This window comes from Loxodonta africana, chromosome 1 (genome assembly GCF_030014295.1).
Source record: "Loxodonta africana isolate mLoxAfr1 chromosome 1, mLoxAfr1.hap2, whole genome shotgun sequence".
Taxonomy (NCBI): Eukaryota; Metazoa; Chordata; class Mammalia; order Proboscidea; family Elephantidae; genus Loxodonta; species Loxodonta africana.
Genome location: NC_087342.1, coordinates 240095291 through 240121533, shown reverse-complemented (window position 1 = coordinate 240121533; position 26243 = coordinate 240095291). Strand labels below are relative to the sequence as shown.

Here is a 26243-nt window from a genome sequence, read left to right as displayed (position 1 = left end):
GGCTGTGAAGATTGATGAATCTCAAGATTGGCTGACAAGACTGCAGGTAAGCTGCTAGCTCAAGTCCCAAGAACCAGAGGTCAGATGAACAGGAGCCAACTGCAGGATCCAGCATGAGCAAAAAGCTCCCAGCCTTGCCAGAACATCGGCTTATATCTGATGCCGGCCACATACCCGAGGAAACTCCCTTTCAATTGATTGGTTAATCAGAGCAGATCCCATCACAGAGTTGATCACATACCAAATCTCAACAGGGAAGTGACCACAATATTATACAACTGCCAAAACACTGAAAATCATGGCCCAGCCAAGTTGACACACAATCTCAACCATCACAGTCCACCCCTTGTCAACTTAGCACCTGAACACATCTCCTTAAACCATCCATAATATCTGATTAAAGACAATTATACAGTCATACTTGCACCTAACATGATACAAAGACCATACATACAACAGAAAATGCACTAGCCTTGTTTATATCATATATTTTAAATGTGAAGAAAACAAAAATATTTGATGCACACATACAAAGCAGAAATACTCTTAACTATTACTGCCCTCATTTCCACAACTGGTCACTTGGTGGTAACCGGTATTTAGAACTGCCTTCTTTCACCACCCATTCTGTATTCTCTTTACCCTCAGCAAACATCTCTGTGTGTGGCGGAGTGACCCAAACATTCATTCCTGAAGGGTATGGGCCATTAGTAGTCATGTGGGAATTGGGTTGCTGTAGTTTTCCATTGATTTTAATCACAGGATGTGGTAGTACTAAGAAATGCCCTAAGGGATCTCCTGCATTCCAGACATACTCTTCTTTACCTCCATTATGTAATATCAATCTGATATCCTCTTGGTAATAAGGATCAATCACAGTAGCTTGTGTACCTTTGCCTGTTGATCCAGAAGCAAAAGGAGCCCAAAGTGGCTACGTGGCATTCTTAGCTTCCAGTTCAATGGAATCAGTGATGTGTCTGCAGGTTGGAGCATTCCTCCCTTTGGAACTAAGACCTCTAGACTCACAGAGCACAAGGTCACAGGGATAGGAAGCAAAAATCTTGTGAGTGGGTCACTAGGGGTAATAGTGAATGGTGCCACTCCTACTTCTACCCCTGAATTCCTGGAACCATGTATCCTGGCTATGGGAGAAAGAGTACCATATATTGCACACTGGGTTAGAACATATACAGCCTCCTGGAGAACAGTGTCCCACCCTGCAGGATTTTGTCACCTAGGTGCTACCGAAATTGTGTCTTTAGAAGGCCATTCAATCGTTCTATCAAGCCAGCTGCTTCAGGATGATAGGGAACATGCTAAGACCAGTGAATTCCATGAGCATATTCACATTGTCACACATGATTTGTTGTGAAGTGAGTTTTTTGATCAGGAGCAATGCTGTGTGGGATACTGTGATGGTTAAGATTGTGTATCAACTTAGCCAGGCCATGATTCTCAGTGTTTTGGCAATTGTATAATGTTGTGACCACTTCCCTGGTGAGATTTGATATGTGATCACACCCATGATGCGATCTGCTCTGAGTAGCCAATCAGTTGAAAGGGAGTTTCCTGGGGTGTGTGGCCTCCATCAAATATAAGCAGATGCTCTGGCAAGGCTTGGGGATTTTGCTTATGCTGGATCCTGCAGCTGGCTCCCATTTTTCTGACCTCTGATTCTTGGGACTTGAGCTAGCAGCTTTCCTACAGTCTTCCTTGCTGATTTTGGGATTCATTGATCTCTGCAGCCTGTGAGCAAGAGTCCTGATCTCTGACCTGCCAATGTTGGGTTCTCTAGCCACTGAGGTTATGTGAATCAGGAGAAGCCTCTATCCTGACCCAGCAAGTTGGGACGTTCCAGCCACTTCCTTGATATAAATCTCTCTCTATATATTTATATGCTTTACTGGTTTTAATCCTCAGGAGAACCCAGCATAAGACATACCACGACGGTGGATAAGGCATTCTGTAAATCCACAAATAGTAGTTCTGGCTGATGCATTGTGTGCAGGGAAGGCAAATTCAAATCCAGAATAAGTGTCTATTCCAGTAAAAGTGCTTCCCTTTCCATGATGGAAGTGGTCCAATATAATCAACTTGCCTCCAGGTTGTTCACTGATCACCTGGAGTGATGGTGCCATACTGGGGACTCAGCATTGGCCTTTGCTGCTGGCAGATTGGACACTCAGCAGTAGCTGTAGCCAAGTCAGCCTTGGTGGGTGGAAGTCCATGTTGCTGAGTCCATGCATAACTTCCATACCTGCCACCATGGTCACTTCATTCATAAGCCCATTAAGCGATGACAAGAGTAGCTGGGGAAAGAGGATGACTGGTTTCCACAGAATGTGTCATCCTATCCACTTGATTGTTAAAATCCTCCTCTGCTGAGATCAAACTTTCATGAGCATTCACATGAGACACAAATACCTTCATTTCTGTGGCCTATTCTGAGAGGTCTATCCACATACCTCTTCCCGATAAATTCTCATCTCCAATTTTCCAGTCTTGTTACTTCCAAGTCCCTGACCATCCAGCCAAACCATTAACCAAGCCCATGAATCAGTATACAGTCTCACATCTGACCATTTCTCCTTCCAAACAAAGTGAACAAGCAGGTGCACTCCTCGAAGTTCTGCCCATTGGAAGGGTTTCCCTTCACCACTGTCCTTCAGGGAGGTCCCAGGAAGGGGATATAGCGCTGCTGCTGTCCACTTATAAGTGGTGCCTGTATATCGAACAGAACCATCTGTAAACCAAGCGTGAGTTTTCTCTTCTTCAGTCAATTGATTATAAGGAACTCCCCATGAGGTCAGAGGTGCAGACTGGGAGATGGAAGTTAATGTGAGAGGAGTGGAGACCATGGGCATTTCGGCCACTTTCTCATGCAATTTTCTTGTGCCTTCAGGTTCTGTTCTTGATGTAGTGCTGCTGCGCATGTCTAACTTTATGGCTCTGTGGGTCAGACAACATCCAGGTCATGATGGGCTTCTCAGGCCACAGGGGGACTTGGTGGCTCATGGTTAAGTGTTCAGTCTCTACTAAGGCCCAATAACAAGCCAAAAGCTGTCTCTCAAAAAGAAAGTAGTTGTCTGTAGAGAATGGCAGGGCTTTGCTCCAAAATCCTGTGATTCTGCTCTGTGATTCACCAGTAGGGGCTTGCCAAAGATTCCAAACAGCACCTCTATCTGCTATTGACACTTCAAGCACCATTAGATTAGCTGGATCATATGGCGCAAATGGAAGAGTAACTTGCGCAGCAGCCTGAACCTGCTGCAGGCTGGGCCCCACTCAAAAGCAGCAGCTTTTCAAGACATTTTATAAATAGGCTGGAGTAGCATACCCAATTGAAGTATATGCTGCCCCCAAAACCCAGAGGCCCAAAGAGGCAGAGCCAAGATGGCAGAGTAGTCAGAAGCTTCTGGTGATCACTCTTACAACAAAGGCCCCCAAAAAACCCAAGTGAAATGATTATATATGACAATCTAGCAGTCCTAAACATCAAAGGCAATGTTAGAAAACAGACTGAGTGGAAAGGGGGAGGGAGAGATGGCTCAGAAGTGGTGAGGAGTTGTTGGACCTGAATCGCTGGGACCCTCATTCACCATTCCCCGGAGTGACCGCAGCGGGGCTGGTGGTAGCATCACAGATGCAGTTTTCTCAGGGAAAGACAGTGAGCTGCATAGCCTAACACACCTCTGGAACCAAAGAAGAACAATGCTTTCAGCAAAAGCTAAGTAATTGCATTTATTTTACCATGTCCCCAGTCCCCAAGCCAGCTTCCATGGCTTTCAATTTCCCTGAGCCTGAGATAGGTCCTACTGAGAGCTCTGAGCCATTCTCCCAGCCTTGGAGAAGGAATAAAATCACAATTGGGGGAAAAGATAATCTGCCAGATCCACTAAGCTGGGGAGTTCAGGACAGAAGCTGCTCCTCTCTGAGCCCAAATGGTCCACAGACTTTGAACACTTTCACCCCTACATGGACCTGTGCGGACCCATTTCAGGAGAATAGGTCCTTGCTGGCAGACTGCAACTGTTTCAGCTGCGCAGTGGAGAGATGGGTGTTTGATGTTTGACAACAATTTGCCTATTTACAGGGTCCTCACCTACCCACATCAGGGAACTAAGGACTGGTGGCTCCACCAAGTCCTTACAACCAAAAGCATTGGAAGCCCCTGGTCCGGCTGCAGAACCCAACCACCTGTGCACTCTAGGGAGAGCGGATGCGCTTTCCTCACAGACACTTGGGGTATGGTTGTTAGCCCCTTGCCTTGTTCAGGGCGTGACCACCTGCTGCAACCAGATGCCTGTATCTACACCAATCACCCCGCCCCTCTAAGACTGTAGGACAGAGCCTGCACTACACACTTGATGACCAACTATCTGGACACCTGAGCTGAATCCATACAATAAAAGAGAATGGATTCCTAGGCTCTAGCCATCTGGTGAGAGGACTTTAGAGCTTCAAAGATGAAAATAATCAGGCTAGCTAACAAAAGCAGCCTATCTGGGCATATCAAAATAAAACAAAGCAAGAACCTAGGATACAGTAAGCAAACATAAAATAAACCAATAAAATAACTTATAAATGGCTCCGAGACAATAGTCAATATCAAATCACATAAAGAAGCTGACCATGATCACTTCAACAAGCTCTTAAAACAAAGATCAAGGAATCTTCCGAATGAAGGTGTCTTCCTGGAATTACTAGATGCAGAATACAAAATATTAATATACAGGACTCTTAAAGACATAATGAACAAGATCATGAAGGAGATCAGGCAATAGGCAGAGCAAGCCAAGGACCACACAGATAAAGCAGTTGAAGAAATTAAAAAAGGTTAATGAAAAAAATAATAAGCTGCAAGAACCCATAGGAGACAGTAGTCAGAAATTCAGAAGGTTAACAGTAAAATTACAGAATTAGACAACTCTATAGAAAGTCAGAGGAGCAGAACTGAGCAAGTGGAAGGCGGAATTAGAGAGAATGAAGATAAAAAACGTGAAACCAATATATTAAAAAAAAAAATCAGAGAAAGGAATTAAAAAAATGAAAAAACACTAAGAATCACGTGGGAATATCAAGAGAAATAACCTACGAGTGATTGGAGTATCAGAATAGGGAGGAAAAACAGAAAATACAAAGAGAATTGTTGAAGATTTTTTGGCAGAAGACTTCCCTGACATCGTGAGAGATAAGTAGATATCTACCCAAGATGCTCATCGAACTCCACATAAGGTAAATCTCAAAAGAAAGTCACTAATACATATTATAATCAAACGTGTCAAATACAAAGGCAAAGAGAGAATTTTAAGAGTGGCTAGGGATAAATGAAGTCACCTACAAAGGACAGTTAATAAGAATAAGCTTGGACTACTTGGCAGAAACCATGTAGGCAAGAAGCCAATGGGATGACTTATCTAAAGTGCTGAAGGAAAAAAAAATTGCCAGCCAAGAATCATATATCCAGCAAAACTGTCTCTCAAATATGAAGGTGAAATTAGGACATTTCCAGATAAACAGAAGTTTAGGAAATTTGTAAAAAACAAATCAAAACTATAAGAAATACTAAACGGAGTTCTCTGGTTACAAAATCAATAAAATCAGATGTTGAACCAAGATTAGAACACAGAACAGAGCAACCAGATGTCAACCCAGAAGTGGAAATCACAAAAATAAATCAAGATTAAAAAATGCTCAAAAGCAGGAAAAAGCAAAGTCATTATGTAAAAGAAGACAATATTAAAACAATAAAGAGAGACTAAGAAATGCTGTCATAGATCTTTCATACGGAGAGGAAGTTAAGGCGATATACAGAAATAAATGTTAGGTTAAAACTTAGAAAACTAGAGGTAAATATTAAGGTAACCACAAAGGAGACGACCAATCCTACTCATCAAAAGAAAATGCAAGAAAAAAATAAAGCCTCAGCAAAAACAAAATCAACAACAGCAAGTTAGGGGAAAAGACAATATATAAACATATAAACTACTCAGCACAAAAACTTAAGTGGGAAAAAGAAACCCTCACCGAAGACAAAAGTAGACTTCAAAATGACAGCATTAAACTCATATCTATCTAGAATTATGCCGAATATAAATGCACTAAATACACCAATGAAAAGACAGAGAGTGGCAGAATGCGTAAAAAACCACGATCCGTCTATATGCTGCATATAAGACACACATATTAGACCTGTTGTTAGGTGCCTTTGAGTTGGTTCCGACTCATAGCAGCCCTATGCACAACAGAACAAAACACGCCCGGTCCTGCGCCATCCTTACAATCATTGTTATGCTTGAGCTCATTGTTGCAGCCACTTTGTCAACCCACCTCCCTGAGGGTCTTCCTCTTTTCCGCTGACCCTGTTCTCTGCCAAGAATGATGTCCTTCTCCAGGGACTCATCCCTCCTGAACAACATGCCCAAAGTATGTAAGATGCAGTCTCACCATCCTTGTCTCTAAGGCACATTCTGGCCGCACTTCCTCCAAGAGAGATTTGTTCTTTCTTTTGGCAGTCCATGGTATATTCAATATTCTTCGCCAACACCACAATTCGAAGGTGTCAATTCTTCTCTCTTCCTTAATCATTGTCCAGCTTTCATATGCTTATGATGTGATTGAAAATACCATGGCTTGGGTCACGCACACCTTAGTCTTCCTGGTGACATCTTTGCTCTTCAGCACTTTGAAGAGGTCTTTTGCAGCAGATTTATCCAATGCAATGGGCCTTTTGATTTCTTGACTGCTGCTTCCATGGGTGTTGATTGTGGATCCAAGTAAAATGAAATCCTTGACAACTTCAATCTTTTCTCCGTTTATCATGACATTGCTCATTGGTCTGGTTGTGAAGATTTTTGTTTACTTTATGCTGAGGTGCAGTCAATACTAAAGGCTATGGTCTTTGATATTCATTAGAAAGTGCTTCAAGTCCTCTTCACTTTCAGCAAGCAAGGTTGTGTCATCTGCATAACGCAGGTTGTTAATGAGTCTTCCTCCAATCCTGATGCCCCGTTCTTCTTCATATAGTCCAGCTTTTCTGATTATTTATTCAGCATACAGATTACATAGTTATGGTGAAAGAATACAACCCTGACACACACCTTTCCTGACTTTAAATCAATCAGTATCCCCTTGTTCTGTCCGAACAGCTGACTCTTGATCTACGTAAAGGTTCCTCATGAGCACAATTAAGTGTTCTGGAATTCCCATTCTTTGCAATGTTATCCATAATTTGTTATGATCCACACAGTCAAATGCCTTTGCATAATCAATGAAACACAGGTAAACATCCTTCTGGTATTCTCTGCTTTCAGCCAGGATCCATCTGACATCAGAAATGATATCCCTGGTTCCATGTCCTCTTCTGAAACCGGCCTGAATTTCTGGGAGTTCTCTGTTGATATACTGCTGCAGACGTTTTTGAATGATCTTCAGCAAAATTTTGCTTGCGTGTAATATTAATGATATTGTTTCTATAATTTCCACATTCGGTTGGATAACCTTTCTTGGGAATTTTTTTTTTCTATAATTTCCACATTCAGTTGGATTACCTTTCTTGGGAATAGGCATAAATATGGATCTCTTTCAGTCATTTGGCCAGGAAGCTGTCTTCCATATTTCTTGGCATAGACGAGTGAGCACCTCCAGTGCTGCATTTGTTTGTAGAAACATCTCAGTTGATAGTCCATCAATTCCTGGAGCCTTGTTTTTTGCCAAAGCCTTCAGAGCAGCTTGGACTTCTTCCTTGAGCACCATTGGTTCCTTATCATATGCCACCTCTTGAAATGGTTGAATATCGACTAATTCTTTTTGGTATAATGACTCTGTGTATTCCTTCCATCTTCTTTTGATGCTTCCTGAGTCATTTAATATTTTCCCCATAGAATCCTTCACTACTGCAACTCAAGGCTTGAATTTTTTCTTCAGTTCTTTCAGCTTGAGAAACGCCGAGTGTGTTCTTCCCTTTTGATTTTCCATCTCCAGCTCTTTGCACATGTCATTATAATACTTTGTCTTCTCGAGATGACCTTTGAAATCTTCTATCCAGTTATTTTACTTCATCAACTCTTCCTTTTGCTTTAGCAGCTCGACACTCAAGAGCAAGTTTGAGAGTCTCCTCTAACATCTGTCTTCATCTTTTCTTTCTTTCCTGTCTTTTCAGTGACCTCTTGCTTTCTTCATGGATGATGTCCTTGATGTCATTCCACAACTCGTCTGGTCTTCGGTCACTAGCGTTCATTGCGTCTAATCTACTCTTCAGGTGGTCTCTAAATTCAGGTGGGATATATGCAAGGTCATATTTTGGCTCTCATGGACTTGCTCTGATTTTCTTCAGTTTCAGCTTGAACTTGCATATGAGCAATTGATGGTCTGTTCCACAGTCGGCCCCTGGCCTTATTCTGACTGATAATACAGAGCTTTTCCATCATCTCTTTCCACAGATGTAGTCAATTTGATTTCTGTGTGTTCTATCTGGTGAGGTCCACATGTGTAGTCACCGTTTATGTTGGTGAAAGAAGGTATTTGCAATGAAGAACTCGTTGGTCTTGCAAAATTCTATCATTCGATCTCCAGCATTTTTTCTATCGCCAAGGCCATATTTTCCAACTACTGATCCTTCTTTTTGTTTCCAACTTTCACATTCCAAACGCCAGTAATTATCAATGCATCTTGATTGTATGTTCAATCAATTTCAGACTGCAGCAGCTGATAAAAATCTTCTATTTCTTCGTCTTTGGCCCTAGTGGTTGGTGTGTAAACTTGAATAATAGTCACATTAACTGGTCTTTCTTGTAGCCGTATGGATATTATCCTATCACTGACAGTGTTATACTTCAGGATAGATCTTGAAAAGTTCTTTTTGATGATGAATGCAACACCATTTCTCTTCAAGTTGTCCTTCCCAGCATAGTAGACTATATGATTGTCCGATTCTAAATGGCCAACACCAGTCCATTTCAGCTCACTAATGCCTAGGATATCGATGTTTATGCATTCCATTTCATTTATGACATTTTCCAATTTTCCTAGATTCATACTTTGTACATTCCAGGTTCTGATTATTAATGGATGTTTGCAGCTGTTTCTTCTCATTTTGAGTCATGCCACATCTGCAAATGAAGGTCCCAAAAGCTTGACTCCATACACGTCATTAAGGTCGACCCTACTTTGAGGAGGCAGCTCTTCCCCAGTCATCTTTTGAGTGCCTTCCAACCTGGGTGGCTCATCTTCCAGCACAGTATCAGACAATGTTCCGCTGCTATTCATAAGGTTTTCACTGGCTAATGCTTTTCAGAAGTAGACTGCTGGGTCCTTCTTCCTAGTCTGTCTTAGTCTGGAAGGTCAGCTGAAACCTGTGCTCCATGGATGACCCTGCTGCTGTCTGAATACTGGTGGCATAGCTTCCAGCATCACAGCAACATGCAGGCCCCCACAGTATGACAAACTGACAGACACGTGGGGGACTGGGTTATAAAGGACATTAAGAATGGAATAAAGAAATTCATAGAATCCAATGAAAATGAAAACATTTCCTATCAAAACCTTGGGACACAACTAAAGCAGTGCTCAGAGGTCAATTTATAGCAATAAATGCACACATACAAAAAGAAGAAAGGGCCAAAATCAAAGAATTATCCCTACAACTTGAACAAACAGAGAAAACCAAAAGAAACCTTCAAGGAACAAAAGATAGCAAATAATAAAAATTAGAGCAGAACTGAATGTAATAGAGAACAGAAAAAAAATTGAAAGACTTAACAAGGCCAAAAGCTGGATCTTCTTTTTTTTTTAATTGTTCTTTAAGTAAAAATTTACTAATCAAGTCAGTCTCTTATATAAAAAGTTATATACACCTTGCTATATGCTCCTAATTGTTCTCCCCTTAATGAGACAGCACACTCATTCTCTCCACTCTCTCTTTTGATGTCCATTCAGCCAGCTTCTGGTCACTTCTCCCCTCTCATCTCCCCTCCAGATAGGAGATGTCAACATAGTCTTATGTGTCTACTTGATCCAAGAGGCTCATTCTTCACCAGTGTCATTTTCTATCCCATTGTCCACTCCAATCCCTGTGTGGAGAATTGGCTTTGGGAAGGGTTACTGTCTTAGGCTAACAGAAGGTTTGGGGACCATGATCACAGGGATCGTTTTAGTCTCAGTCAAACCAAGTCTGGTCTTTTTATGAGAATTTGGGGCTGCATCACAGAGCTCTCCTGCTCCCTCAGGGCTTCTCTGTTGTGTTCCCTGTCAAGGCAGTCATTGGTTGTAGCTGGGCACCGTCTGTTTCTTCTGGTCTCAGGCTGATGTAGTCTCTGATTTATGTGGCCCTTTCTGTCTCTTGGGCTCATAATTACGTTGTGTCTTTGGTGTATTTCATTCTCCTTCACTCCAGGCAGTTTGAGAACAATTGATGCATCTTAGATGGCTGCTTGCTCACGTTTAAGACCACAGATACCACTCTCCAAAGTGGGATGCAGAATGTTTTCTTAATAAATTTTATTATGCCAATTGACTTAGATGTCCCCTGAAACCATGGTTCCCAAACCCCTGCCCCTGCTATGCTGACCTTTGAAGCATTCAGTTTATTCAGGAAACTTCTTTGCTTTTGGTTTAGTTCGGTTGTGCTGACAACACCTGTATCGTGTGTTGTCTTTCCCTTCACCTAAAGTAGTTCTCGTCTACTAATTAATGAAAACCCCTCTCCCTCCCTCCCTCCCTCCACCATCTCATAACCATCAAAGAATATTTTCTTCTCTGTTTAAACTATTTCTCGAGTTCTTATAATAGTGGTCTTATACAATAATTGTCCTTTTGCAACTAATTTCACTCAGCATAATGCCTTCCAGATTCATCTATGTTATGCAATGATTCACGGTTTCATCATTGTTCTTTATGTGTACTATCCCATTGTGTGAATATACCATAATTTATTTATCCATTCATCTGTTGATGGGCACCTTGGTTGCTTCCATCTTTTTGCTATTGTAAGCAGCTATGCAATGAACATGGGTGTGCCTATATCTCTTCATGTAAAGGCTCTTATTTCTCTAGGATACATTCCAAGGAGTAGCATTGTTGGATCATATGGTAGTTCTATTTCTAGCTTTTTAAGGAAGTGCCAAATCGATTTCCAAAGTGGTTGTACCATTTGACATTCCGACCAGCAGTGTATAAGTGTCCCAGTCTCTCCACAACCTCTCCAATATTTATTATTTTGTGTTTTTTGGATTAATGGCAGCCTCGTTGGAGTGAGATGGAATCTCATTGTAGTTTTGATTTGCGTTTCTCTAATAGCTAATGATCGTGAGCATTTTCTCATATATTTGTCAGCTACCTGAATGTCTTCTTTAGTGAAGCATCTGTTCACATCTTTTGCCCATTTTTAATTGGGTTATTTGTCTTTTTGTAGTTGAGTTTTTGCAATATCATGTAGTTTTAGAGACCAGGTGCTGATTGGAAATGTCATAGCTAAAAACTTTTTGCCAGTCTGTAGGTAGTCTTTTTACTGTTTTGGTGAAGTCTTTGGATGAGCATAGGTGTTTGATTTTTAGGAGCTTCCAGTTATCTAGTTTCTTTCCTGCATTGTTGCTAATTTTTTTTATACTGTTTATGCCATGTATTAGGGCTCCTAAAGTTGTCCCTATTTTTTTCTTCCATAATCTTTATGTTCTTAGATTTTATATTTAGGCCTTTGATCCATTTGGAGCTCATTTTTATGCATGGTGTGAGGTATGGGTCTTGTTTCATTTTTTTGCAGATGGATATCCAGTTATGCCAGCACCATTTGTTAAAGACTGTCTTTTCCCCCATTTAACTGTTTTGGGGCCTTTGTCAAATGTCAACTGCTCATATGTGGATGGATTTGTCTGTATTCTCAATTCTGTTCCATTGCTCTCCGTATCTGTTGTATCAGGCTGTTTTGACGACTATGGCAGTATAATAGGTTCTAAAATCACTTAGAGTGAGGCATTACACTTTGATGTTCTTTTTCAGTAATGCTTTGCTTATCTGAGGCCTCTTTTCCTTCCATATGAAGTTGGTGATTTGTTTCACCATCTCATTAAAAAATATCATTGAAATTTGTTTCGGAAATGCATTGTATCTATAGATCACTTTTGGTAGAACAGACATTTCTATAATATTAAGTTTTCCTATATATAAGCGAGGTATGTTTTTGCACTTCTGTAGGTCTCTTTTGGTTTCTTGCAGTAGTGTCTTGTAGTTTTTTTTGTATAGGTCTTTCACATCTCTGGTAAGATTTATTCCTAAGTATTATTTTATCTTCTTGGAGGCTTCTGTAAATGATATTGATTTGGTGGTTTCCTCTTCGATGTTCTTTTTGTTGATGTAGAGGAAGTCAACTGATTTTTGTATGTTTATCTTGTATCCTGATACTCTGCTGAACGCTTCTATTAGTTTCAATAGTTTTCTTGAGGATTCTTTAGAGTTTTCTGTGTATAAGATCATGTCATCTGCAAATAGAGTTAATTTTACTTCTTCCTTGCCAATCCATATGCCCTTTATGTCTTTATCTAGCCTAATTGCTCTGGCTAGGACTTCCAGCACAATGTTGAATAAGAGTGGTGACAAAGTGCATCCTTGTCTGGTTCCCTTTCTCAAGGCCAATGCTTTCAGACTCTCTCCATTTAGGATGATGTTGGCTGTTGGCTTGGTATAAATGCCCTTTACTATGTTGAGGAATTTTCCTTCTATTCCTATTTTGCTGACAGCTTTGTCATGAATGGGTATTGAACTTTGTCAAATGCCTTTTCTGCCTCAGTTGATAAAATCATTTGATTCGTGTCTTTTGTTTTATTTATATGACAAAAAAAAATATGATGGATTACATTAATTGTTTTCTAATGTTGAACCATCCCTGAGTACCTGGTATGAATCCCACTTGGTCTTGGTGAATTATTTTTTTGACATGTTGTTGAATTCTACCGGCTAGAGTTTTGTTGAGGATTTTTGCATCTAAGTTCATGAGGGATGTGGGTCTAATTTTGTGTGTGTGTGTGTGTGTATGTGTGTGTGGTGTCTTTGCTTGGTTTTGGTATCAGGGATATGCTGGCTTCATAGAGTGAGTTTGGGAGTATTTAGCTCTTTTCTATGCTCTGAAATACCTTTACTAGTAGTGATGCTAATTCTTCTCTGAATGTTTGGTAGAACTCTGCAGTGAAGGCATCCAGGCCAGGGCTTTTATTGGTTGGGAGTTTTTTGATTACCTTTTCAATCTCTTCTTTTGTTATGGGTTTATTTAGTTGTTCTACCTCTGTTTGTGTTAGTTTAGGTAGGCAGTGTGTTTCTAGAAATTCTTTCATTTCTTCTGTGCTTTCAAATTTGTTAGAGTACAATTTTTTATAGTAATCTGATATGATTCTTTAAATTTCTGTTGGGTTTGTTGTAATATTGCCCATCTCATTTCTTATTTGGGTTATTTGCTTCCTCTCCAGTTTTTCTTTTGTCAGTTTGGTCAATAGTTTACCAATTTTGTTAATTTTTTCAAAGAACCACCTTTTGGTCTTGTTAATTCTTTCAATTTTTTTTCAGTTTTCTATTTCATTTAATTCTGCTCTAATTTTTGTTTTCTTCTGGTGCCTGAGGGTTTCTTTTGTTGCTCTCTTTCTATTTGTTCAAGTTGTAGGGATAATTCTTTGATTTTGGCCCTTTCTCCTTTTTGTATGTGTGCACTTATAGGTATAAATTGACCTCTGAGCACTGCTTTTGCTGTGTCCCAAAGGTTCTGATTGGAAAGGTTTTCATTCTCATTGGATTCTATGAATTTCTTTATTCCATCCTTAATGTCTTCTATAATCCAGCCTTTTTTGAGCAGGGTATTGTTCAGTTTCCCAGTGTTTGATTTCTTTTCCCTGCTCTTTCTGTTATTGATTTCTACTTTTATGGCCTTATGGTCAGAGAAGACGCTTTGTAATATTTCAGTGTTTTGGACTTTGCTAAGGTTTGCTTTATGACCTAATATGTGGTCTATTCTAGAGAATGTCCCATGTGTACCAGAAAAGAAAGTATGTTTGGCTGCTGTTTGGTGGAGTGTTCTGTATATGCCTGTAAGGTCAAGTTGGTTGATTGAGGCATTTAGATCTTCCGTGTCTTTATTGAGTTTCTTTCTGGATGTCCTGACCTTTGCCGAAAGTGGCATGTTGAAGTCTCCTACTATAATTGTGGTGCTGTCTATCTCACTTTTCAGTGCTGTTAGAGTTTGTTTTATGTATCTTGCAGCCCTGTCATTGGATGCGGAAGTATTTAATATGGTTGTATCCTCCTGGTATATTGTATATATCCCTTTAATCATTATATAGTGTCCTTCCTTACCCTTTTTGGTGTATTTAACTTTAATATCTATTTTGTCAGAGATTTATATTGCCACTTATGCTCTTTTTTGACTGTTGTTTGCTTGATACATTTTTTTCCATCCTTTGAGTTTTAGTTTGTGTCTCTAAACCTGGGGTGTTTCTTTTCTAGGCAACATATAGACAGATCGTGTTTTTTATCCATTCTGCCACTCTCTGTCTCTTTATTGGTGCATTTAGTTCATTCACATTTGGCATAATTAAGGATAGGTATGAATTTAATACTGCCGTTTTGATGTCTTCTTTTGTGTTTTTTTGACTGTTCCTTTTTCTCGCTTAATTTTTTGTGCTGAGTAGTTTATCTAATTTGCTGTTGTTGATTTTGTTTTTGCTCAGTCTTTATTTTTTTCTTGCATTTTCTTTTGATGAATAGGGTTGGTAGTCTCCTTTGTGGTTACCTGAATATTTTCCCCTAATTTTCTAAGTTTAAACCTAACATTTATTTCTTTATATCACCTTGCCTTCCTCTCCATATGAAAGATTTATGACTACATTTCTTAGTCTCTCTTTATTGTTTTAATATGTTCTTTTATATATATATATATATATATATATATATATATATATATATATATATAACAACATCGCTGTTTCCCTGTTTTGAGCTTTTTTTTTAATCTTGATTTATTTTTCTGATTTCCCTGTGTTGATATCTGATTGCTCTGTCCAGTGTTCTAGTCTTGTGTTGATACTTGATATTATTGATTTTCTAACTGAAGAACTCCCTTTAGTATTTCTTGTAGTTTTTTTTTTTTTTTTTTTTTTTTTTTACAAATTCCTTGAACTTCTGTTTATCTGGAAATGTCCTAATTTAACCTTCATATTTAAGAGAACGTTTTGCTGGATATATGATTCTTGGCTGGCAATTTTTTTCCTTCAATACTTTATATGTCATCCCATTGCCTTCTTGCTTGCATGGTTTTTGCTGAGTAGTCCGAGCTTATTCTTATTGACTGTCCTTTTTAGGTGACTTTTCGTTTATCCATAACTGCTCTTAAATTCTCTCCCTATCTTTTGTTTTGGCAAGTTTGATTGTAATATGTCTTGGTTACTTTCTTTTAAAATCCACCTTATGTGGAGTTCGATGAGCATCTTGGATGGATATCTTCACATCGTTCACTGTATCAGGGAAGTTTTCTGCAAACAAATCTTCAACAATTCTCTCTGTACTTTCTGTTATCCCTCTCTGTTCTGGTACTCCAATCACTCGTAGGTTATTTCTCTTGATAGAATCCCACATAATTCTTAAGTTTTCTTCATTTAAAAATTTTTTTTATCTTATTTTTCTTCGGATATACTTGTGCCAAGTGTTTTATCTTCAAGTTCATCAGTTCTGCCTTCCAGTTGCTCAGTTATGCTTCTTTGACTTTCTATTGAGTTGTCTAATTCTGTAATTTTAATGTTAATCTTCTGAATTTCTGATTGCTTTCTGTGGATTCTTGTAGCTTATTAAATTTTTCATTATGTTCTTGAATAACATTTTTAATTTCTTCAGCCGTTTTATCTGCGTGTTCCTGTGGCTTTTTCTGCATATTGCCTGATCTCCTTTCTGATGTTTTGAAGGGTTCTGTATTTTAATCTTTTGTTTTCTGCATCTGGCAATTCCAAGAAGGCACTTTTGTTAGAAGATCCCTTGATTGTTTTGAGAGCTTGTGATTTGATATTGACTGTTGTCTCTGAGCCATCCATAAGTTATTGTATTAATTTAGTTTGTTTACTGTATCCTAGCTTCTTGCTTTGTTTTGTTTTGATATGCCCAAATGAGTTGCTTGAGCTAGCTTATTTTTGCCTTCAAAACTCTGACTTCCTGTCACCAGATGTTTAAAGCTGTTATTTTTTATATCACCCTAGGAGTCCATTCACTTTTCTTGTATGGATTCTGCTCAGGTGTCCAGGTAGTTGGTCATGAAGTGTGTGGTACAGGCTTTGTGTTACAGTCTTATAGGGGCAGGGATAATTGGTGTGGATACAGGTATCTGATTGCAGCAAGGGGTCATGCTCTAAACGAGGCAGGGATGGAGCTGTGAATCATCCCCCAAGTGACTCTGAGGAAAGTGGGTCCCTCTTCCCTAGAGCATACAGGTGGGTGGGTTCTCCAAACAGACCATAAGCACCCAATGCTTTTGGTTGCAAGGACTGGAAGGTACCAGTTATCCTAGGACCCCTTTCGCCACTGACTAGGTTTCCTGAGTGGAGCCATCAGTCTTTAGGCCCCTGATGTGGGTAGGTGAGGACCCTCTTTAATAGGCAAAGTGGTGTCAATCATCAAACGCCCTCCTCTCTACCACACAGCTGAAACAGTTGCAGTCTACCAACAAAGGCCAATTCTCATGAAATAGGCCCCATAGGTCCATGGTGGGGGTGGGGAGGAATGTATTCAAAGTCCATTGACCATTTACGCTTGGACAGGAGTCACTTCTGTCCAGAGCTCCGCAGGTTATTGGAGCTGGAAAATTATCTTTTTCTCTACTTGATAAATTATTCCTTCTCCAAGGCTGGGAGAATGGCTCCAGGCACTCAGAAGGGCCTATCTCAGCCCCAGGGAAACCAACAGCCTCTGAAGCAGGCTTGGGGGTGGGGTGCATGGTAAAATGTAAGTAAGTACTTTACTTTTGCTGAGAGAGCTGTTCTTTTCTAGTTCTGGAGGTGTGTGTAGGCTGTGTGGCTGGCTGCTTCTCCCTGAGGAAACTGTGGCCAAATACTACTACCAGCCTGCCACAGCTGCTCCTGGAATTAGTGCTTGGGTGATCCCAGTGATTCAGGTCCGGCAACTCCTCTGCACTTCTGAACCATCTCTCCCTCCCCGCCTCTCAGTCCATTTTCTATCTTTGCTTTGATATTCAAGGCTTCTAGCTTGTCATAAATATAATCATTTCACCTGTTTTTTTTTATTGGGTCTTTGTTGTAAGAGGGATTACAGGAAGTGTCTGGCTATTCTGCCATCTTGGCCCTGTCTCCCAGCCCAAAAGTTGGTCCTTTGAAAAAATTAACAAAATTGATGAATCATTGGCCAAACTAACAAGAAAAACAGAAGAGAAAGCAAATGATGTGAATAAGAAATGACGGGCCATATCACCACAGACCCAACTGAAATTAAAAGAATCATCAGATTAAGTAGAAGAAATGGATGAATTTCTAGAAACACACTACTACCAAAACTAAAACAAACAGAGGTAGAAAAACTAAATAAACCCATAACAAAAGAAGAGATTAAAATTTAATTAAAAAACTCCCAACAACAACAAAAAAAGCCCTGGCCCAAACAGCATTACTGAGAGTTCTACCAAACTTTCAGAGAAGAGTTAACACCACTACTACCAAAGGTATTTCAGAGCATAGGAAAGGATCAGATACTCCCAAATTCGTTCTATAAAGCCAGCATATCGCTGATACCCAAACCAGGTAAAGACACCGAAAAAAAGAAAGAAAAGAAAATTACAGATAAATATCCCTCATGAGCTTAGATACAAAAATCCTTAACAAAATTCTAGCCAATACAATTCAACAATAATTCACCATGACCAAGTGGGTTTCATACCAGGTCTGCAGGGATGATTCTACATTAGAAAAACAATTAATGTAATCCATTATAAATAAAATGTAAGACAAGAATCATATGATTTTATCAATTGTTGCAGAAAAGGCATTTGACATAGTTCAACACCCATTCATGATAAAAACTCTCAGCAAACTAGGAATAGCGGGAAAATTCCTCAGCATAATAAACGACATTTATACAAAGCCAACAGCCAACATCATCCTAAATGGTGAGAGTCTGAAAGAATTCCCCTTGACAATGGAAACCAGACAAGGATGCCCTTTCTCACACTCCTTTTCATGATTGTGCTGGAGATACTACCCAGAGCAATTAGGGTAGATAAAGAAATAAAGGACATCCATATTGGCAAGGAAGAAATAAAAGTATCTCTAATTGCAGATGACTTGATCTTATACACAGAAAACCCTAAAGAATCCTCAAGAAAATTACTGAAACTAATAGCAGAGTTCAGCAGAGTATCAGGATACAAGATAAACACACAAAAATCAGTTGGGTTCCTCTACACCAATAAAAAGAACATCAAAGAGGAAATCACAAAATCAATACCAATTACAGTAGGCCCCAAGAAGATAAATACTTAGGAATAAATCTTACCAGAGATGTAAAAGACCTTTACAAATAAAATCACAAAACACTACTGCAAGAAACCAAAAGAGACTTATGTATGTGGAAAAATATACCTTGCTCATAGATAGAAAGACTCAACATTATAAAAATATCTATTCTACTAAAAGCAATCCGTAGATACAATGCAATTCCATTCCAAATTCCAATGACATTTTTTAATGAGATGGAGAAACAAATCACCAATTTCATATGGAAGGAAAAGAGGCCCCAGATAAGTAAAGCATTACTGGAAAGAAGAACAAAGTAAGGGGCCTCACAGTACCTGATTTTAGAACCTATTATTATATATATATATATATATATATATATATATATATATATATATATATATATATATATATATATAAAAAATACCAGCACAGTAGTCAAAACAGCCTGGTACTTGTATAGCAACAGATACATAAACAAATGGAACAGAATTGAGAATCTAGTCATAAATCCATCCACATATGAGCAGCTGATATTTGACAAAGGCCAAAAATCAGTTAAATGGGGGAAAAGACAGCCTCTTTAACAAATGGTGCTGGCATAACTGGATACCCATCTGCAAAAAAATGAAACAGGACCCATACCTCACACCATAAACAAAAACTAACTCAAAATGGATCAAAGACCTAAATATAGAATCTAAAACAATAAAGATCATGGATGAAAAAATAGGGACAATGCTAGGAGCCCTAATAAATGGCATAAACAGTATACAAAACATTACTAACAATGCACAAACACCAAAAGACAAACTAGATAACTGGGAGCTCCTAAAAACCAAACACTTATGCTCATCCAAAGACTTCACCAAAACAGTAAAATGATTACCTACAGACTGGGAAAAGGTTTTTAGCTATGATATTTCTGATCAGTGTCTGATCTCTAAAATCTATATGATACTGCAAAAACTCAACATCGAAAAGGCAAATAACCCAATTAGAAAATGGACAAAGGATACGAACAGGCACTTCACCAAAGAAGACATTCAAGCAGCTACAGATACATGAGGAAATGCTCACAATCATTAACCATCAGAGAAAAGCAAATCAAAACTATAGCGAGATACCATCTCACTACAACAAGGCTGACATTAAGCAAAAAAATACAAAATAATAAATGTTGGAGAGGTTGTGGAGGGTCTGGAATAGTTATACACTGCTGGTGGAAAAATGTAAAAAGTACAACCACTTTGGACATTGATTTGGCACTTCCTTAAAAAGCTAGAAATAGAGCTACCATACATCCGGCAATCCCACTCCTTGGAATATATCCTAAAGAAATAAGAGCCTTTATGTGAACAGATATATGCACGCTGTTCATTGCAGCACTGTTTATAGTAGCAAAAAGATGGAAGCAACCAAGGTGCTCATCAACAGATGGATGGATAAATAAATTATGGTATATTCACACAATGGAATACTACGCATCGATAAAGAACAATGATGAATCCGTGAAATATTTCCTAACATGGAAAAATCCAGAAGGCATTATGCTGAGTGAAATTAGTCAGTTGCAAAAGGATAAATATTGTATGAGGCCACTATTATAAGAGCTCAAGAAATAGTTTAAATAGAGAATAAAATAATCTTTGATGGTTATGAGAGTAGGGAGGAAGGGAGGGAGAGGGTATTCACTAATTAGGCAGTAGTCAAGAACTGTTTTAGGTGAACGGAAAGAGAACACACAATACAGGAGAGGTCAGCACAACTGGACTAAACCAAAAGCAAAGATGCTTCCTGAATAAACCAATCACTTCGAAGGCCAGTGTAGCAGGGACGGGAGATTGGGGACCATGTTTTCAGGGGACATCTAGGTCAATTGGCATAATAAAATCTACTTAGAAAACGTTTTGCAACCCTCTTTGTAGTGTGGCATCTGGGGTCTTACACGCTAGCAAATGGCCATCTAGGAAGCATCAACTGGTCTCAACACACGTGGAGCAAAGGAGAATGAAGAACACCAAAGACACAAGGTAATTAAGAGCCCAAGAGACAGAAAGGGCCACATAAATCAGGGACTACGTCAGCCTGAGACCAGAAGAACTAGATGGTGCCCAACTACAACCAATAACTGCCCTGACAGGGAACACAACAGAGAATCCCTGAGGGAGCAGGAGAGCAGTGGGATGCAGACTTCAAATTCTCATAAAAAAAAAAAAAAAAAACAGACTTAATTGTGTGACTGAGACTGGAAGGTCCCCAGACCGTCTGTTAGCCCAAGACAGGAACTCTTCCCAAAGCCAACACTTCAGACGGGGATTGCACTGGACCATAAGATAGAAAATGATACTGGTGAGGAATGGGCTTCTTGGGTCAAGTAGATACATGAGACTATGTGGGCAGCTTCTGTCTGGAGAGGAGATGAGAAGGCAGAGAGGAACAGAAGCTGGCTGAATGAGAGAAGGAGCATTCTGTCTCATTAGGGTTAGAAAAAAAATAATTTTTTTTTTAGCAAGGTGTATATAAATTTTTGCATGAGATACTGACTTGACTGGTAAACTTTCACTTAAAGCATAATAAAAATTTTTAAAAAATCCAGTTGCCAACTAGGTTTTGTACTTCCTTTTTAATCGTGGGAGAAGCAAGATGCAATAAATTTTCGTTCACTTTAGAAGGAGCATCTTGACATGCCCCACACCACTGAATCCCTCAAAATCTCACTGAGGTGGAAGTTGCCTGAATTTTTGTGGGGTAATTTCCTCCCTTCTAGCAAGAAAACGTTTTACCAATAAGTGCAGGGTAATTAACTTTTCTTCCTTACTAAGTCCAATCAGCATAATGTCATCCATGTAGTGGACCAGTGTGATGCATTGTGGAAGGGAAAGGCAATCAAATTCCTTGTGGACTAAATTATGATGTATGGCTGAAGAGTTAATGCAGCTCTGAGGTAGGCAACTGAAGGCGTATTCCTAGGCTTGCTAGCTGAAAACAAACTGCTTCTGATGGTCCTTCAAATCAGGTATGGAGAAAAAGATATTAGCCAGACTGATATCTGCATACCAGGTACCAGGAGATGTATTTATTTGCTCAAGTAATGAAACTACATCTGGAATAGCATGTGCAATAGGAGTCACTGCCTGGTTAAATTTTTGGTAATCCACTGTCATTCTCCAAGATCCACCTGGTTTTTGCACAGGCCAAATAGGTGAGTCAAATAGGGATGTGGTGGGAACCACCACCCTTGCATCCTTCAAGTCCTTGATGGTGGCTGTAATCTCTTCAGTCCCTCCAGGAATGCAGTATTGCTTCTAGTTTACTATCTTCCTAGGTAGGGGTAGTCTTAATTGCTTCCCCTTGGCTTTTCCTACCATAATAGCCCTTATTCCATTTGCCAGAGATCCAGTTGGGGATTCTGCCAGTTGCTGAGTATATCTATTCCAATTATGCATTCTGGAACTGGGGAAATCAGTACAGGATGGATTCAGAACCCACTGGACTTACTATGAGACAGACAGGAGCTAAGACTCCATTAATAGCCTGACCTCCATATGCCCCCACTCTTACTGGTGGGTCACAGTGATGTTTTGGGTCTCCTGAATTAGTGTCAGTTCAGAGCCAGTATCCAGTAATCCCCGAAAATTCTTATCATTTCCTTTTTCCCAATGAACTGTCACTCTCCTAAAAGGCTGTAGATCCCTTTGGGGAAGGTTAAGAGAAAGATTAATAGTATAAATTTTCAGCAGTGTATTGGAGTCCTTTCTCAAGGGCACCCAGCCTCCCCTTCGATCAAGGAGTTTTGAGCCTTTAAACTTGATCAAGTCTGGGAATTGATTGAGGGGCTGTAACTCTCTATTCTGGTGATTCAGGTTAGACTGCTGTTAGCTTCACCTAGAATTCTTCCTCTTGTACAGATCAAGCTAATATTTAGCAGATTTCCTATCTGTTTCACTCCTAGGGACACCAAGACTAAGTAGCCAATACCATAAGTTCGTGCAAGTCAGACTATTCTGAGTACTGCTTTGACTCAGCTCTCCATTATGGTAACCATGCCCACCTTGTCTTTGTCTACTGAGTGCCACCACTGAGTCAGTTCTGACTCATAGCAGCCCAATGTACAACAGAAGAAAACACTGGCCGGGGCTGTGCCATCCTCACAGTTGTAGCTATGCTTGAGCCTATTGTTGCAGCCACTATGTCAATCCATCTTATTGAGGGTCTTCCTGTTTTTCACTGACCCTTTACTGAGCATGATGTCCTTCTCCAGGGACTGATCCCTCTTGAAAATATGTCCAAGGTATATGAGACATACTCTCACCATCCTTGCTTCTAAGGAGCATTTTGGTTGTGCTTCTTCCAAGACAGATTTGTTCATTTTTTGGCAGTCCATTTTATATTCAATGGTGTTCTCCAACAACACAATTCAAAGGTGTCAATTCTTCTTAGGTCTTCCTTATTCATCGTCCAGCTCTCACATGCCTACGAGGCGATTGAAAATACCATGGCTTGAGTCAGGCACACCTTAGTTTTCAAGGTGATATGTTTGCTTTTCAACACTTTAAAGAGGTCCTTTGAAGCAGATTTACCCAATGCAATGTGTCTTTTGATTTCTTGACCTCTGCTTCCATGGGTGTTGATTGTGGATCCAAGTAAAATGAAATTTGTGACAACTTGGAAGACTCATTAAAGGCCTGCATTATGCAGATGACAATTGTAATTAGGTGTCTTAATTCAGTTACGGCAGGTCCCACTGTCACATATACTTACATAAAATAGCAATCAGAGAACTCTTCAAGGATTCTGGGCAACCCTTCATAAATTGTTCTTCACTGTTGTGGTAAAAGATGTGTCCTTTGGGCACTAAATGTGTGGATCTGTTGTTCTAACTTGGTAAATCCACTCTAGCATGCCAATTTCTCTAAGCCTTTGGATACCTTCTTTTATAGTATACCAAGGTAGGTCTGGTACTTCAACTTGATTTAGGGTAGGCCACCACATATTCCATGCTTCAATAACCCAACCAAATAAACTATTATATCCTTTCCTAACTTCTCAAGCTGAAACACTGAAAGAAGGATATGTGCTTAGTGGGCCCATGTCAATAAACTCAGACTGATCCATCTTCATGTTCCTTGCACCCTTATCCCATAGCCTTAATAGACTTTCCCACATGTATTACCCAGGTTTCTTTTTGTACATATTAGAAAAGTCAAGCAGTTCTTTTGCAATGTAGTGTATCTCTTCTTAGATCACACTTTGTACTTCACCTTTTGGGGCCCCTTGGGACTTAAGTCTAGTTATAGATCTAGAAGTCAAAATCGGTAGTGGGGGAGTGTTTTGAGGCTATGCAGCGTTGTCTTATAAAACATCTGCCTCAGGTGATGCCTCAGGCAATGACTCAAAGGTGTTTTAGACGCAACTGGGCTAATCTTATTAGGTGGGAGTGGAGGGGCTAATGTTTTTACTGGGCAGGGTGGTTTAGCAGACGTACATGGACTAATTTTCTCAGATGGGAGGGAGAGGGCTAGGTAAGTTCTCTAGAAAAGCAAAACTAATAAAATGTGTAAATATATATATAAACAGAGGTTTATATCAAGGAAATGGCTCATGTAGCTGTAGAGGCTGGAATGTCTCAATTCCGTGGGTCAGGACAGAGGCTTCTCCTGATTCATACAGCTGCAGGGAGTAGCGAACCCAAGATCTGCAGGACAAAGAGCAGAGCTCTTGCTCACAGGCTGTGAAGATTGATAAATCCCAAGATCATCAGGCAAGACCGAAGGTAAGCTGCTAGCTCATGTTCCAAGAACTGGAGGTCAGACAAACAGGAGCCAGCTGCAGGATACAGAATGAGCAAAAGCCCCAAGCCTTGCCAGAACTTCTGCTTATATTTGCTTCAGGCTATATGCCCAAGGAAACTTCCTTTCAACTGAATGACTACTCAGAGCAGATCCCATCATGGGCGTGATCACATATCAAATCTCAACAGGGAAGTTATCACAACATTATACGACTGCCAAAACTCTGAGAATCATGGTGCAGGCACACTGACACACAACCTAAAGCATCACAGCCACTTTACCTCATGAGTGTTCATACACAATTATTTTACAAATGTTAATTATTGAGATGACAGTTACAATGCACAATCTCCCTTTTGTAGAATGTCCTAACTTGAATGCAGAAAAAAGTGTTTCAGGGAGATTGTAAACTTTAACAGTGAGGAGTTATTTACAAGAACTACAATAAACTGTCTTTACCTGTTCATTAAGACTATGTTTTAACAGATAAAAATTTTAGCTCACTTTAAGTTTCTATTTCCAGGAGGTAATAGAACTTCATTACTTTTGTGAATTTTTTAAAATTCAGATTTCGCAGATTAACACAAAAAATCTGTTTCCTCTAGGTGGTATTTTATGTATATGTGTGATATCTAGAAATTTCTCTTAAACAATGAAAAATAAGTTATTTTCAATTGACACTTACATTGATAAATATATAAAATAATTAAATATAAAATGGCACTATTCTCAGATAATTTGAGTGTGTTCATAGAAAAGAGGAAGAATGTAAAAATAGACTATAAGGTCAACATACAGAATCAATTGTATTTTTATATACCAACTCCACCACCAATGACAAAAAAATAAAATTTAAACAGTGATAGCATTTACAGTCAACAGTTGAAATCCACCAGTCACTCCGAGGGAGAAAGATATGGCAGTCTGGTTCCGTAAAAGTTATAGCCTTGGAAACCCTATTGGGGCAGTTTTACTCTATTCGAAAAACCCTGGTGGCATAGTGGTTAAGTGCTACAGCTGCTAATCAAAAGGTCAGCAGTTCAAATCCACCAGGTGCTCCTTGGAAACTCTATGGGACAGTTCTACTCCATCCTATAGGGTTGCTATGAGTCAAATTTGACTTGGTAGTAACAGGTTTGGTTTTTTGATTTGGCTAGGTTCACTATGAGTCAGAATTGAGTCAGTTACAATGGGTTTGGTTTGGTTAACATTTACAGTACTATCAAAAATTCAATAGAATTATAAATATGTGCAAAACCTCTACACACACACACACACACACACACACACAAACACCATGGACAGAAATTTAAAAAACAAATTATGGAGATATATAGCATGTCCATGGATTGATCTGTAGATTCAGGAAAACCCCAATCAATATCTCAGCAGTTAATATTTCTGCCAAAAGAGATTATTATAAAATATAACGGGAATTTAAAGATCCAAGAATAGATAAAGCAATCTTGAAGAAGAAAAACAAGCTGAATTACTTATTCTATAAGATATGGAGACTAGTTATAAAGATGAAGTCATTGATCTTCACGGCGTGGTATTGGCACAAGAATGGACAAATGGGCCAATGAGACAGAATAGAGTGTAGAAAGGGACCCATGCACACAGGCACGCTGATTTATGACGAAGACAAAGCTCTGATAATTTGGCCCTATGTAGAGAAAAATGTAAATTCTGTCCTCTCTTCACCTCATAACCCAAATTTAACTTCAGGTGGATTTTAGGCTAAAATTAAAAGGTAAAGAAAATAAAGCTTTTAGAATACATCATAGAAGAATATTTTCATGACCTTGTGATAGGAAAAGATTTATTTAACCAGACATACAGAGTATTAATAACAAACGAAAAAAAAGATAAATTGGATTGTATAAAAATTATTATAATTTTTCATCCAAAACCCCTACCAAGAGAAGAGTTATAAGGGCAAGCCACAGAAGAAGATAATTGTCAC

The 26243-nt window shown here is 39.3% G+C and overlaps 1 pseudogene; it reads right to left on the bottom strand.

Annotated features, from left to right (window-relative positions):
* Positions 1-873: 873 nt before the first annotated feature.
* Positions 874-24744, bottom strand: LOC135232924 (uncharacterized; annotated as a pseudogene).
* Positions 24745-26243: the final 1499 nt, after the last annotated feature.